The 15,427-nt window shown below is 42.4% G+C and overlaps 1 protein-coding gene across 1 annotated transcript in view; it reads right to left on the bottom strand.

Moving 5' to 3' along the window:
- Positions 1 to 15,427, bottom strand: part of DDX20 (DEAD-box helicase 20) — a 302,908-nt gene that overhangs the window by 234,248 nt on the left and 53,233 nt on the right. The gene's annotated exons all lie outside the window — the stretch shown is intronic.

The raw sequence follows: 15,427 nt of genomic DNA, 5'->3' as shown, positions 1-15,427 counted from the left end.
TTTACATGATGACTTGATACGTGATCAACTTGTGATGCACAACAACAACTCTAGTCTGCAAGATCGTCTTTGGGTCAATGGAGATGCACCTCTTGATGATGTGGTAGCTATCATGAGGAAATCTGAAATGTCTGGAAGGTGTGCCACGGTTGTGAAGGAGACTGAAAAAGATTTGTCCAAGACTTCTGGAACTGTTTGTAAGATTCAGGCTCCCAATAGAAATTTTCGTCAACAGCAGCAACAAGGGAGATGGACTGGTCAGCCTACAAGAGTTCAGAACAAGAACATGGAAGATAGGAGATGCTATAGATGTGATAGTAAAGAACATCTAGCATTTAGTAGACTATGTCCAGCGTTAAAGAAGAAGTGTGGTATTTGTGGACTTTTAGGTCACTTTAGCAAGATGGGTCGCAGACGCAGTAATGTGAAATATGTGTATGAAGATGAGGGTGAGAGTATGGAGGAAGTAGAAGATGAGGATGAATGTTGCATAAAGAGTGTTCGTGGAAACTATGTGATTAACATTTCCGAGGATTCCCTAAAAGGAAAACCAATTTCTGAGATATCTCTTGGTGGGGTGGTGATAAGTGTGTATGCGGACTCTGGTTCCCCGTACACGATTATAAATGAAGAAGTTTGGAGGAAGAAATTTGTAAATAAGATTGGTGAGCAATTGTATCCATCAGATGTTTGCCCCATCAGTTTTACAGGTAATAGAATTGGAATGATTGGTTTTAGGTGGCTTACATTTTTATTTAAAGGCAGATCCACAAGAGCGAAGTTATATGTATCAAAGGTAGGACCATCAGTGTTAGGGTGGTTCGACCAGAAAAAATTGCACATCATCTTAGATCCTAATTCTAAAGATAAAGTATTAATTTTAGATGACTGTAGTAGAATGGCGGAAACACTGTCCGAAAAATTTCCCAAAGTGTTTAGCAAGGAGTTAGGTGTTCTGAAGGGATTTGAACATAGGATAATTTTAAAAGCTGGCGCGCAACCCAAAGTTCACAAAGTGAGACCAATACCTATACTGATAAGAGAGGAAGTTAAAAAGGAAATTCAGGGACTACTTGCCAAAGGCATTATAGAAGAAATTGAAACATCAGAATGGATTTCTCCGATTGTGGTTGCCCGGAAACCCAACGGAAAAATTTGTTTATGCATTGATTTGCGCCACTTGAACAATAATATCGTGGTTGAAAAATTTCCCCTTCCCAGAATCAATGAGATGGTATCTTCCCTTAAAGGTGCTACATGGTTCTCCACGGTTGATCTCTCTGCCTCTTACCACCAGGTAATGTTAGATCCCGACTCTAAGAACCTTACGGCGTTCATTACACCATTTGGTTGTTACCAGTTCAGGCGTATGCCTTTTGGGTTGGCCTCAGCCGCTGCTGTTTTTCAGCGGCTGATGCACAAACCTTTTGGAGACATGGAGAGTATCTCATTTTTTCAAGATGATATCCTGGTTGCGGCAAAAGACAAAGAGAGCCATGATTCTAAACTTAAGCAAGTTTTGGAAATCTTACAGTCAGCTGGCCTGACTGTAGAGTTATCCAAATGCAAATTCAGTCAAAGAAGTGTTTCATATTTGGGACATATCACAAGTGAATAAGGTGTTGAACCCAAACCAACTTTAGTTGAGAATATAGTTAAATTCTCTGCACCTGTTTCAAAAGATGAGGTGAGAGCGTTTCTTGGCATGGCCGAGTACTGTGCCAAGTTTATAAAAAATTTTGCTGCAAAAGTTTACAATATGCGAGCACTATTGAAGAAAAACACTAAGTTCACATGGAGTGAGTTGTGTGAAGAAGAGTTTAAATTGATCAAGAATGAACTACAAAATGTGAATGCACTTGCCAGTTTTGACCCCAATATCGACTGTTTGTTAACAACTGACGCAAGTGGCAAGGGCTTGGGTGCCGTATTGTCACAACATGATGGGGAAGGTAAAGAAAAGATCATTCTGTTTGCTTCTAGGGCCCTTTCCCCTGCTGAAAGTAGGTATCCCATCATCGAAAGAGAAGCCCTTGCGTGTGCATGGGCATTAGAACATTTTCGAGCATTTGTTTGGGGCAAGCCTGTGACCATTCGTACAGATCACAAACCTTTGATCCGTATATTGTCATGTGAAGGCATCTCTGGTGCGTCTGCGAGATTAGCCAGATTGTCTATGCGGATGAAGGAATACATCTATAAAATGGTTTACCTACCTGGGAGGGATAACCGTATTGCTGATTGCCTATCAAGACTTCCACCTCCTCTTGAAGTATGTGAAGACGACCCTTGGAGTGAGTATTGTGTGGCTTTAGTGCATGATTGTGGTGAGCCTGCCATAAGTAAAACTGAGTGGTTGGCCGAACAAGAAAAAGACACGGTTTTGAAAAACGTTTTAGAATACATCTGCAAGGGCTGGCCCAAGAAGAAGAGTATTCCTGGATTGGATGCCTTTTGGCAAATCCGTATGGAGTTGTCCTCTGAAAATGATATACTCTTTAGGGGTGATAGAATTGTTCCACCTGTGTCATTGAGGAAGAAAATTTTGCAACTTTGTCATGAGGGGCATTTTGGTATTATGAGAACCAAGTCTATCGTCAAAGGAATGTTTTGGTGGCCAGGAGTTGACAGTGAAACAGAGGTGTTTGTTAAGAAATGTGTGGTTTGCGGGTCCGCTGACAAGACCCTTAGAACGTTTAAGCCCAAGATGAGTGATGGTTTAATTCCTGACTTCCCTTGGGACACTATTGCAATTGACATTATTGGACCTATTGGGGACTCTAAAGAATACGGGTTAGTTGCCATTGACCTTTTTTCCAAATGGCCTATTGTAAAATTTGTAGACAAAGTTGACACTCGGACAGTACTTAGTTTCTTAGATAAAATATTCATGGTGGAGGGTTTGCCGGCTTGTGTGCTATCTGACAATGGTGTCCAATTTACGTCCAAGCAGGCTAAGGAGTATTTTGACAGGTGTGGCGTCAAACACAAGACTACTGCACTGTATAACCCTAGTGGGAACGGCACTGTTGAAAGGTTTAACAGAGTAATTAAAGGTGTCATTCAGGCCTCTGTGCATAGTAAACTTGATTGGAAAGTGCAGGTACAGAAAGCAGTCTGGTCATACAGGGTTACTGTGCAGAACAGCACTAGCACTTCCCCGTTCACCATGATGAGAGGCAGAACAGCAAGGTGTAAATTTAATCCTGCATGGCTTTTTGATGGAAAAATAGCTTGTTGGTCTCCAGTTGGGGTCAGAGATAAATTACTGTCCAGTCACGACAAGAGCAGAGAGTTTTATGACTCATCACAACACCAAAGATGTCTCTGTCAAGGTTGGAGATTGGGTAAGGGTTAAGAAACCTTTTAAGGTACCCAAGGGGGAAAGTCGCTTTGAACCACCGTGTAAAGTTGCTGAAATCTTAAGGAATTCGGTGAGATTAGATGACGGAAGGGTGTGAAATCTTAAAAACATTGCATAGAATCCTGATCAGAATTATATAGAGGTATTTTCGAATTCTAGTGTCAACAATTTTGATTGGGTGGAAGACCATTTTGAGAATAGTCATGTTCAGTCTCAACTTGGCAATGATTTTGCGTCTGTTTCTTTTGATGAGCCGATGCAATCCAACCTTCCTCCGCATATTGAGGGGGGAGTGGGCGAGGGTTGCAGTCATGATGTCCAGACTAACACCAATGCCTCTACCTCTACGAGTCTGGGCACATATGGTACTCAGGATAAGGTCAGTGTCTTGCCTGACAAAAGAACAAGAGTTGTTCCCAGATGGCTTAAAGACTTCACTGTATAGCATGTTGTTTTTTCTTTCTTGTTTTTTCTCTATTTTCCCTTATTATTCCTTTCCTTACGTTTTACCTTTTTTTTCCTTTCATTGTATGGGGGGGGGGGGGATGTGTTATGTTGTATATTCCTTTAATACCGCGAGGTAAGAATGTAGAGTGTAGTGCGTACACGTGTTCTATGTGGAACTGCTGTTGTAGGCTGAGCTGTTGAGAGGAAGACATCGCTTCCCTGGCTCTCACCTGTTTGTCACCTTTACTTGGAATAAATACTTTATTCTACAACTACAACGTGTTGATTACCTTACTACAGCCAAGCACAGCCATGTTGAAGCTTTTTCACAAAAACAATTCTCTGAAATAAACTGTAGCTCAAACAAAGACATTTGTGCATGGTGTGCTCTGAAAAGATATTTTTTTCAAGGCCAAGGAAGTGACCAGAGGCAGTTTGGCCTAGTTCTGGAGGAAACCGTGAACTTTTTAGTATAATGTTTCAAATCTTCGGAAGCCGGTGTCGCTTCACGTCAAAGGACAATGACAAGTGACGTAGTGGTATTCTGAAGCAGTGGTTCTCGATGGCCTAACTGTCAGCAGCCAATCAGGCTGCCAAAAGACTCTTGAAATATTACTTTTTAGTTAGATTAGTGAGTTTGTAAGGTATAAAAACTGAGCCCATTGAGGGGAGCGGGGCTGACTGATCCTGAGGGTGAAGTGCTGTCCGATCTCCCTTTGACACGTAAGAAAGCCAAATGCATTTTTGAATGACTTTTTCTTTACAGGTCAGAAAGCTTAACTTGAAAATTAGGGTTGATGTCTATTCATTAATTTATGCAATTTTTGAAGTGCCAGACCTTTGTGCCAATAAACTAATGGATAATACTGATTTAATAAAATGTTTGCAATTAATTGAGCTAATAAAGGGTTTGAAGTTGAAATTTTGAAACTTTAAAAATAAAAGACTTAAAACGTCAAGCTGGTCTTGATTAATTTAGTCGTTACCATCAGTTAATCCATTGACCAAAGTGGTCTAATTAAATGATTTTCTTGAATATCTATGAATAAAATGTTATAGTGCAGTTGTATATAATGTACATAATTTATTTAGTTAGTGTGATTAATTAGGCCACATGATTCAGTTGCTCACTTTTCTGTCTCAGTTATATGGGCCTTAGTTTTGATTAGTATGGGGAGTATTAGGTAGAGATTGGTGCTTATAGAGAGACAGAATTTCTATAGTGACGCTGGATCATGGGCCTTACACCAACGTAATCGTAATCCTCTTTGGCTGGTCAGTTTTGTGATAAATTTTTATTTTGCTTTTTTCTCTTTTTTATTTTTGCCTTCAGGTTGTCATATACTCACGCCTACAGGACCGAATGTGGTACATCCACCACCGTTTTTACAAAAACCTGAGATCAAGTGGAAGCAGTGGATTTGCATATTCGATAACTATTTAGTAACTCCACCTAGGAAATTTGCTTTGTTGTTAAATCACTTAGGTATTGCAAGTCAGAATGTTTTTCACAACCTTCCCTCTTCGCTATCTGCTGAGGGTGATTGTGTTTGGAATGTTTATACTGAAGCCAAAGGAAGGCTTAAGAAGCAATTTTCTGAAGAACCCAGTATGGCTTTAGAAAGGCACAGTTTCTTTAAGCGCAAGCGAGCTGGTAATGAACCTGTGGAAGAATTTGATGCTGCTTTGAGAGTATTAGCCTAGTCTTATGAATTGCATAATTCTGTTGATACATACGTAAGGGACTAGTTCGTCATTTAACTGTTTTTCTAAAATGAAGGAAAGACTCCTTACTTGCCCAAATCCACCCCTTTCAGAAGTGATTGACAGAGCCAAGAGCACGGAGCACTCTATTGTTTCTACTCAAGCTTTGGCCTGTCATGAGGAGCATTCCCCAGTGTCCTAAATAGTAGCTGACGGTACCATTTCTGCTATCAGGACAAGTAAGGAAGAATAGCAGTTTGTTATCACTGTGGCTCTAGGAGTCACATGGAGAATAACCTACCATTGGGGAAAAATGTGCTAAATGCAACACAAGTGGACACTTTCAAGCAGTTTGTAGGTCTAAGAGTGCAGTTGATAATGTCAGAATACACAATTTGTGTGTACATGTTCCTTCCAACAGCTCTTGGGAGAACAATATGTCTGATTGTACTTACAAATTTTCAAATGTTATTTTGCCCATTGACGATTCCCAAGATATTGTTAAAGTAGAGTGTCCTCTATGTCAGGCTTTGGTTGATCGTAAATCTATTCAAGTAAGGGCCGATTACGGTGCTCCTATCACAATTTTGGTAGAGAGTAATTTCTATTCGTTTTGGTCTACTTCGTTTAAACTGAAAGCTCCAGGACATATGTCCCAAGCCTTTTGGAGACAAAGACATTTATCTTCTGGGTTTTTTTCATGTGCATTACAAATTTTAGGTTGAAGTATCTGCACTAAGATTTATGTTGCTGTAAAGGGTAGAGATCTGGTTTGATGGAAGGACTTGGTCGAATTGGGCATTCACCTTAAACTTGGCAACAAGAACCCAAATGTATTGGGAGCGTTGTTCATACTTTCCATGGATGAAAAAACCAACAGCGATCCCAATGATAACTTTCTGCCAACCCTAACTTCTAAATTTCCTAATATTTTTAAAAATGAATTTGGAATTGTTGATGGTTTTGAACATAAGATAAGACTGAAGGACAGTGCAGTACCAGTTATTCACTAAGTCAGGCCTGCCTCCATCAGCGTTCGTGCTGATTTGAGGCAACCTTTGGATAAATTAACCAAAGGAGGAATAATCACACCCAATGGTTCATCAGATTGGGTTTCTCCCATTGTTATTGCAAAAAAAAAAAAAAAAAAAAAAAAGGGGCAAACAAAAAATATACAAGGGCAAAAGCAACAAGGCGAAGGAGAGAACAAAACACAGAAGCAAGAGAACAGTGCAAGGGTGGAAGATAGCTGTAGACAGAAAAAGCAAAAGGATAGTTGCCTTTAACTCAAGCAAGAGTATGGGGAAAAAGTCCCCAGAAAGACAGCAAATCCTAGGTATGGCAGAAAGTGCCACATGGTACATTGTAACATATAGGAATGCAGAACTAGGTGTGGCGGAAAGTACCACATGGGACAATGCAGTAAAGAGCAAGGTATGGCGGAGAATACCACAAGGTACATTGCAATACGTATATGCAAACAGCAGAAATAGGTGTGGTGGAGTATACTACACAGTACTATGAAATATGCACGAACATTTGAACCAGGTGTGGGAAATACCCACACAATATAAAGCAATAAAAATTAGGTATGGTGGAAAATATCACACAGTATAACACAAGGTATGGCGTAAAATACAATACAGTAAAAACGCAAAGTATGGCGTAAAATACCATTTGTAATGATGTAAAATGCAGGAACTGTTAACTAGGTGTGGGGCGCACCACACGGTACAACATACAGCAAAAACTTTAAAACTGGAGATGTGGGAAATAACCACACACTACGAATATGAACTGTAAAACTACCCCAAACACATGAAAGATGTGGCCAGGCACCTGGCGGCCAAGACATGGAACTCCCTCCCCATCCACCTTCGGCTGACCCAGGACCACCTCGCCTTCAGGAGACAACTCAAGACCTGGCTGTTCGAGCAGTAGCACCCCCCTTCCCCCATGCGCCTTGAGACCCTCCCGGGTGAGTAGCGCGCTATACAAGTGTTATGATTGATTGATTGATTGACTACAATACAATATGTAGCATAAGCAGAGGGTAGAAACTACAAGAGCAATAATATTACGTAATGAAAGGTTCCCTAGAAAAAAACAACAAGCAAGAGAAAAACATGCAGTCATGTAAATGTAGATTGCGCAGGACATCGCAAGATAATAAATAAACAAATGAAGGAGAATAAATGTCAAAGCAAATTGCAGGTTGAAGAATCCTTGTACCACAGCAGGGTAAATCCTTGTAGCGCAGCAGGCAAAATTAAAGAACTAAATGCACATTGCAGTCAGGTAAACGAGAATTACCTCTCCGTTTATCTTGAATACCTAACTGAGGTGAAGCAGAACAGGCTGGAGCGACGTGTAGGAGATATTTTAAATGAACTATATATTTACTATGGGATCTTGCCCTGCAGCTTGTCCAAAGTCAATAACCTTTATGCTGCAGCTTGGTAGAATAAAACATTTAGTCCCACCTTACATCCAGGCTGGCTGTGGTGAAGACTGCTTACGATGCTGCAGGTAAAAGGTTTAACAAGGGGTGGTGATGGACAGAGTTTCTGAATTAAGCAGAATACTCTCACCCAGTCAAGAAATCAGGGCTAGATCCAACACCGTTTTTTAGCTCACTGCACCATCCCAGCTCAGAACCTGGCTATATACAAATGAGTCTGTTCCTGTCCCAGTGCATGATGGGAACAGGGCAAACCAAACTACCAAGCCAATTCTTACACTGGGAAGGAAACAAGCTTCCGGGGACCGGTTTCTGGCATTTCAGCCGTCGTCGGCCCGGCTTGCTTGAATCCTGCAATAAAAGGTTGCACTTAGTCAGGAATGCGGGACTGTGACTGAAGACGACCCACCGGCAAGCAGTGTAGGCATCCACCGCATGTTCAAATTAACTTTATTGTACCCCAGAAGGAAATGTGGATGGTATATAGAGATGTTTGAAAAGTCCCCAAATGGCGGCACGCACAGTGGCTCTAAGCCGGGTGGCTCACAGCGCGTCTGTGCAATCGGAGTCCATGAGCAGGGATCAAATGGCTAGAGTCGGAACGTGAGAAGACTGCCTGATGACATTGTGAATTAGATGCGAAGGCTCGAGGATGCAGGTACGATCGCGTGCTTGGAACACGTGCCGTTTAATTTCAAAGATCAGGGTAGCAGTTAAAAACTGGCAATAGTGTAAAACAAAGGCAAAATGGGCAAGAAAACTCGAAGATGGCAAATCAACCGCAAAATATACATGTTGTCTTCACTGTGAGAAATTGGACAGTCTCACTCCTTGCAGCACATAAATACAGCCCTTAAGACGTGCTCAAATGAAGCATGTAATTAACGGTAACTGACTAGTAGTCAAAATGAGCTTGTGGAAACATTTTCTTAAAAAAATGAAAATGCAGGCAAATAAAAGTTAAACTGACCTCCAGTAGATGGCAGCAAATGTCCATACATGTCAGTTTGTAAACCCAATAAAATTAGAGCGCAGTTTAAATTGTAGAAGCGTGAAATTGACAATTCAGCTCGGCTCTTGATTTTCTCAAACAGCGTCTAGACCTGTAGAATCTCCGGTTAAGGGTCTCTTTCTCCGGTTAGTTACCCTTTGCTGAGATTGAAAACTTGGACTATGATCAAAGCTTGTCCCGGTTTAGATTTTCTTCCCACGTTATGGACTCTCTGTAACTTGAGCAGGAATCAACAAATTGTCGCAAGAACTGGCAGACAGCAGGTTAGCAAGCAGGAGGAGCTGGTAGATTAAAATTGAAACTGGCACGTTTGGTTGTGGGCGACCGATGGAAGGTCACTGGTGGGGCTCGTAGGTGCGTTGGTGCCATTTCGAAATAGAAAAACTCTGCACTGTATTGAAAGAAAGTCCTTAGCTTGATTGTGGGTTCTGGTTTTGTCAGCTTCTTCTTTTCAAACTGTAGACACCCCACTCCTGGTACCAAAATGTGGTAGAATGAAAGTAGACGAATCCATGTAGATTTATTGATTAAGAGATTACATGGAAAAGAGCCCCACCAGGAGCAGCCTACCTGCTGCTCAGCCGATAGACCAACTAACACAGGCACTCCAACATTCTACACACAAACATTCTCTCATGCATTCATTCTGACTGAGCAGCAGGATACCACATAAGATTGCCTTTCATGGTTACCTTTGCCTACCAATGACGATGTTGAGGAAGATTGTGAATGTGTAGTCGCTACTACTGATGCAGTATCCTCCAGCAATGGGGTAATTTCAGAGAAAGACTCGTTGGAGGCTGCCTCTCAGGATGACATTTTGAGGAAGGTTGTACAGTGCGTTATAAATGGTTGACCTTCAAATCGCAATCTTTCAGCTGAAAGAAGACCATTTGCTTAGATTGCCTCTGAGCTTTCTGTTGAGAATGGTCTTTACACTAGAAATGGCAATTTTGTTCCTCCCTCCTCACAAAGGCAACAACTTTTTAAAATTGCACATGAAGGGCATCTGGGGAACACAGTCACATGTAAGAAATTGAGAGAGTATTATTGGTGGCCTTCTATGAATGCACAAGTTTAATATTTTGTTGATTTATGTCCCTAATATTTTATTTCGGACAAGCATTGGAAAGCAGTGCAAAAACCTCTCCACTCTGGTCCAGTACCTCATGGACCATGGGTGAGGGTGGCTTTAGTTTTCACAGGACACTTCAATCTGTTGCCTACCTGTAATACGTTTTTTTTCTTTGCTTTCACCCAATCGGTATTATGCTTTCTTCAAGAAGTTTTTTCCCATGAAGCCACTCCAAGGTAACTTATAACTCACAATGGTAGTCATTTTGTTTGTTCCTCTATGAAAAAGTTTTTGGGATTTTGACGTGAAGCATCTTCAAGTTGCCTTATATAGTCCACCAGCTAATGGTTTGGTGGAAAGGGTCAACCGTTTCCTTAAATAAGGTATTCAATCAGCTCTATCATCTCGCTTTTATGTTAAGCATTTCCTTGAGGAGAAAGTTAATGTTTACCACACTGCACCACTTTCAAATACTGGATTCACTCACTTCGACTTCAGAGGGAGGAAAAGCAAATCTAAAATGTTACCCTGTTAGTTAGATGTGCAGACCAATCACAGAAACGAAAACATGATATCTGTACCTTCTTTGCTGAACATAGTACTTTTGAAACAGAAGATTTACTATGATGTTACTAAATATGTCTACGATAGAGAATTTACTACAGGTGCTTGGGTTTTTATAAGAAAGCCTGTTAAAGTCAGGAAAGGAGAGTACATTTTCTCTGTTCCTTGTAAAATTGAGCGTGTGGGTAAGAATGCTATATTGCTACAGGGAAAAGGGTGGTAGAATAAGAGCAAGTTGGTTCCTCTCTCTCATGCACAAGTACAGATCTACAATAGTACACATATACCGTTTGAAGACTACTCCATTATGTACAAGTGTGGTAGTTCTAATAATTGTACTGGGTCTCTAGAATTTATGCAAAAACAACAGTTGATGGACAGAATGCAGAACAATGACATACATTCACCCCAGTACAGAGATCTGGGCCTAAATCCATCGTTTTTTTGCACTCTACACCCCCCCAGTTCAGACATGGCCATTTGCAAATCAGCCTTGACCCTGTGCCTCATAGGAACAGTCTAGCCCGAACTGCCAGGCCATGTCTTCCCTTTTTGTAAAAAATATCTTTATTGGGTTTTTAGTTTACAAAGTACCCCCCCCCCCCCACACCCAAGGCAGACAGGTTCAGCACATATAAACACAGAGAAATTAGGAAATTTGGATTCATAACTCATACATTAATGGCTAAATAAGTTAATCAAACAACAAAGAACATTTCCCTTCCATTTGGAAAGATACAGGGAACATCTGAGTGATTATAGATTTATAACAATTTACAACCATAACAAATTAAAATTTTTATTTTAGCAGTTTTTAAATCACGCTGGTTATGGCCTTATGTTACAGGGAATTACCTTGGGATTGAGACCACTCAATTAAGGAGTTCCAGATTTTCAATCCCCTGGCCCCCTCCGTCTTCCTTTTCTTTTATATATAGCCATTTCCAAGTTAAATATAGCTAACAGTCTAGAGAACCACTGTTGGAAAAATGGTGGGTTAGGGTCGAGCCAGGCGGAGGCAATACAGATTCTTAAAACCGCCATGGCAATAAATACTAGTTCATGTCCGGGGGATGGTTCTGCGAGATTAATTGCCCCAAGCAAAATCATTTCATTAGAGAGGACTATTTCGGTCTTTAGGACATTAGTTAAAAACCGTTCAATGCTCAGTTTTAAGGAGGATAGATTTGCACAGGAGGAAAATATGTGTACGCTACCCGCATTAGATAATGTACATCTAAAACAGCATCCCACTCCCCCATTTAGCAATTCTATCAGGGGTATAGTACATAAACAAGCATTTGCAATGCAATAGGTCTCGCATTATTTAAGTTTGAGCTATTAGCATTGTAAATGGCAATTGTTTTTTGCTTTATGCTATATATTTTTTTTACATAAAAAGCTTCATATAAAATATGTTTTATTAAAGTTATTTATGCAGTATCTAAATTTTGTTTGCATAAAACAGTATAATAATATCTTAGTAAAAAAGTCAAATATTTTAATGGAAATTCACCAAACGTTCATTTATGTGTTGGTTTTGAAAATAGCTAAATTAATAGCTTTGTCATTTACAATGCCAGTAGTTATAACTTTCGCAAATGTGACACCTATAGCATTTGTAATGCAACATTTGTATTTACGTGACTTAGATGTATTGATATTACAAATAACAATGGCTTTTAATTTTTTTTAATACTTAATAAAAGTGATTGTAATTTATAATGGCAATAGCTTAAACTTTTGTAAATAACTTTTGTGAAGATTATGTTCAGTGTATTTTATTGTAACAAAATCCAAGAACAGAAGTGAAATATTAACATCTTTTTGTGACATTTGTAATAAAGCTTGAAACATTGAGAGAACATATTTGTGCTGTGGTGGTGCTGAGTGATGCTGTGGTGGTGCTGAATGGGGCTGTGGTGATGCTGAGTGATGCAGTGGTGGTGCTGAGTGGTGCTATGGTGGTGCTGTGGTGGTGCTGAGTGATGCTGAGTGATGCTGTGGTGGTGCTGAGTGGTGCTGTGGTGGTTCTGAGTGATGCTGTGGTGGTTCTGACTGATAATGTGGTGGTGCTGAGTGACTGTACTCACTGTCACTCTGCACTCACTGTCACTCTGCACGCACTGTCACTCTGCACGCACTGTCACTCTGCACGCACTGTCACTCTGCACGCACTGTCACTCTGCACGCACTGTCACTCTGCACGCACTGTCACTCTGCACGCACTGTCACTCTGCATGCACTCTGCACTCACTGTCACTCTGCACTCACTGTCACTCTGCACTCACTGTCACTCTGCACTCACTGTCACTCTGCACGCACTCTGCACTCACTGTCACTCTGCACTCACTGTCACTCTGCACTCACTGTCACTCTGCACTCACTGTCACTCTGCACTCACTGTCACTCTGCACTCACTGTCACTCTGCACTCACTCTGCACTCACTGTCACTCTGCACTCACTCTGCACTCACTGTCACTCTGCACTCACTCTGCACTCACTGTCACTCTGCACTCACTGTCACTCTGCACTCACTGTCACTCTGCACGCACTGTCACTCTGCACGCACTCTGCACTCACTGTCACTCTGCACTCACTGTCACTCTGCACTCACTGTCACTCTGCACTCACTGTCACTCTGCACTCACTCTGCACTCACTGTCACTCTGCACTCACTCTGCACTCACTGTCACTCTGCACTCACTGTCACTCTGCACTCACTGTCACTCTGCACTCACTGTCACTCTGCACTCACTGTCACTCTGCACTCACTGTCACTCTGCACGCACTCTGCACTCACTGTCACTCTGCACTCACTGTCACTCTGCACTCACTCTGCACTCACTGTCACTCTGCACTCACTGTCACTCTGCACTCACTGTCACTCTGCACTCACTGTCACTCTGCACTCACTCTGCACTCACTGTCACTCTGCACTCACTGTCACTCTGCACTCACTGTCACTCTGCACGCACTGTCACTCTGCACTCACTGTCACTCTGCACTCACTGTCACTCTGCACTCACTGTCACTCTGCACTCACTGTCACTCTGCACTCACTGTCACTCTGCACGCACTCTGCACTCACTGTCACTCTGCACTCACTGTCACTCTGCACTCACTGTCACTCTGCACTCACTGTCACTCTGCACTCACTGTCACTCTGCACGCACTCTGCACTCACTGTTTCTGCACGCACTCTGCACTCACTGTCACTCCGCACTCACTGTCACTCTGCACTCACTGTCACTCTGCACTCACTGTCACTCTGCACTCACTGTCACTCTGCACTCACTGTCACTCTGCACTCACTCTGCACTCACTGTCACTCTGCACGCACTCTGCACTCACTGTCACTCTGCACTCACTGTCACTTTGCACTCACTGTCACTCTGCACTCACTGTCACTCTGCACTCACTGTCACTCTGCACTCACTGTCACTCTGCACGCACTCTGCACTCACTGTCACTCTGCACTCACTGTCACTCTGCACTCACTGTCACTCTGCACTCACTGTCACTCCGCACTCACTGTCACTTCGCACTCACTGTCACTCCGTGTGTGTGTGTTTGGGTGTCTACATAGAGCCTCTGAACCCCGGCACCAATGCTCCTGCTGCGCTAATGGAGGCTACGGCTCTGGTCGGTGCATCTGATTAACGAAGGAACTGAGATTAGAGAAGGTTTAAACCTAGTTCATGGCTCTGGGCCCACGGCAATGGAGTACTGTAATGTTGCTGCAGCACCTGGCCTCGCGCTTGTTACATTAGGGACAAGCGTACGTTTTCCGGTCCAAGGTGCTTGAATGTGCAGAAATGGAAGCGAGTGACAACGAACTTCTGCTGCATGTCTAGCTGCCACAATCTGATCCGAGGATGCATGTCCATTTTTCTGTACTACACCGGACACTCAACACTCCTCACTGGAAAGCACAGGGAGCACATTTCCTTAAATAATGTAAGAGCAGAAAGGTATTCCATCATCAAACCTGCACCATTAAAGGCCCTTCCATGATGTTAGCGTTTCTGACTCCCCTAGCTCCGATACCCCTGTGTCACATCCTGTTCGGTGACACACTAGCTCCTCCGAGAAGAACAGATTTTCCGGGAAGTATTAAGGAATATCTGGTTCTAGACAAGAAAATATACAAAGGTACCATGTGCAGCAGACAGCCGCCTTGTGCCCTACAGCACATTACACTCTATGACGCAATGCAAAATGGAGGGGGCCCACAGGCAGAATTTGAAGAGGGCCCCTGAGTCTCCCGTATCTCACAGACAAATCTTGGCCTTCAGTGTGGGCTCACTGGAGGATTTGCAGTCACTCTGCACCAGAATTACGGCAGGGTGTACTTTATGCCCTTTTTACATTAACATAGTCCCTCATATTCAAAACTCCCTCTCCGCCATTCTTCATGTCTCTACATGAAGGAAATGATGTCTGGTGAATGTTGGAGCTGTTCAACAGGGCCTCAAATCACAGCAGCGCGTATATTGTAAAAGCGGTGCCAATTCTGGAGGATTGCATGCAATACGTGTCCCCTCTTTTTGTTGAACACGGTCCTCTGCCTACCTCCTTTAATCCCACTTGTAAAAGAAATATGTGCTGTTAACAGTGAAAACGAAAGCCGGTTGTGACAGTGACTGTAAGTGCTCAGAGAAAACCTGCATTGCAGCATCAGTGTTCTGATGCACCGAGTCCTCTCAGCACCTCAGCCGTCCCCGCTGCTCCAGCCGGATCGTGTTGTTAGAAAGATGAGCTCCGGAGCTCATCCCTTGAAAGGCCTTGCCTGATAA

Source organism: Lissotriton vulgaris, chromosome 5 (assembly GCF_964263255.1).
Source record: "Lissotriton vulgaris chromosome 5, aLisVul1.2, whole genome shotgun sequence".
In the NCBI taxonomy this organism is placed as follows: domain Eukaryota; kingdom Metazoa; phylum Chordata; class Amphibia; order Caudata; family Salamandridae; genus Lissotriton; species Lissotriton vulgaris.
The sequence above is the reverse complement of the archived record's forward strand: the minus strand, read 5'-3'. Positions and strand labels throughout refer to the sequence as shown.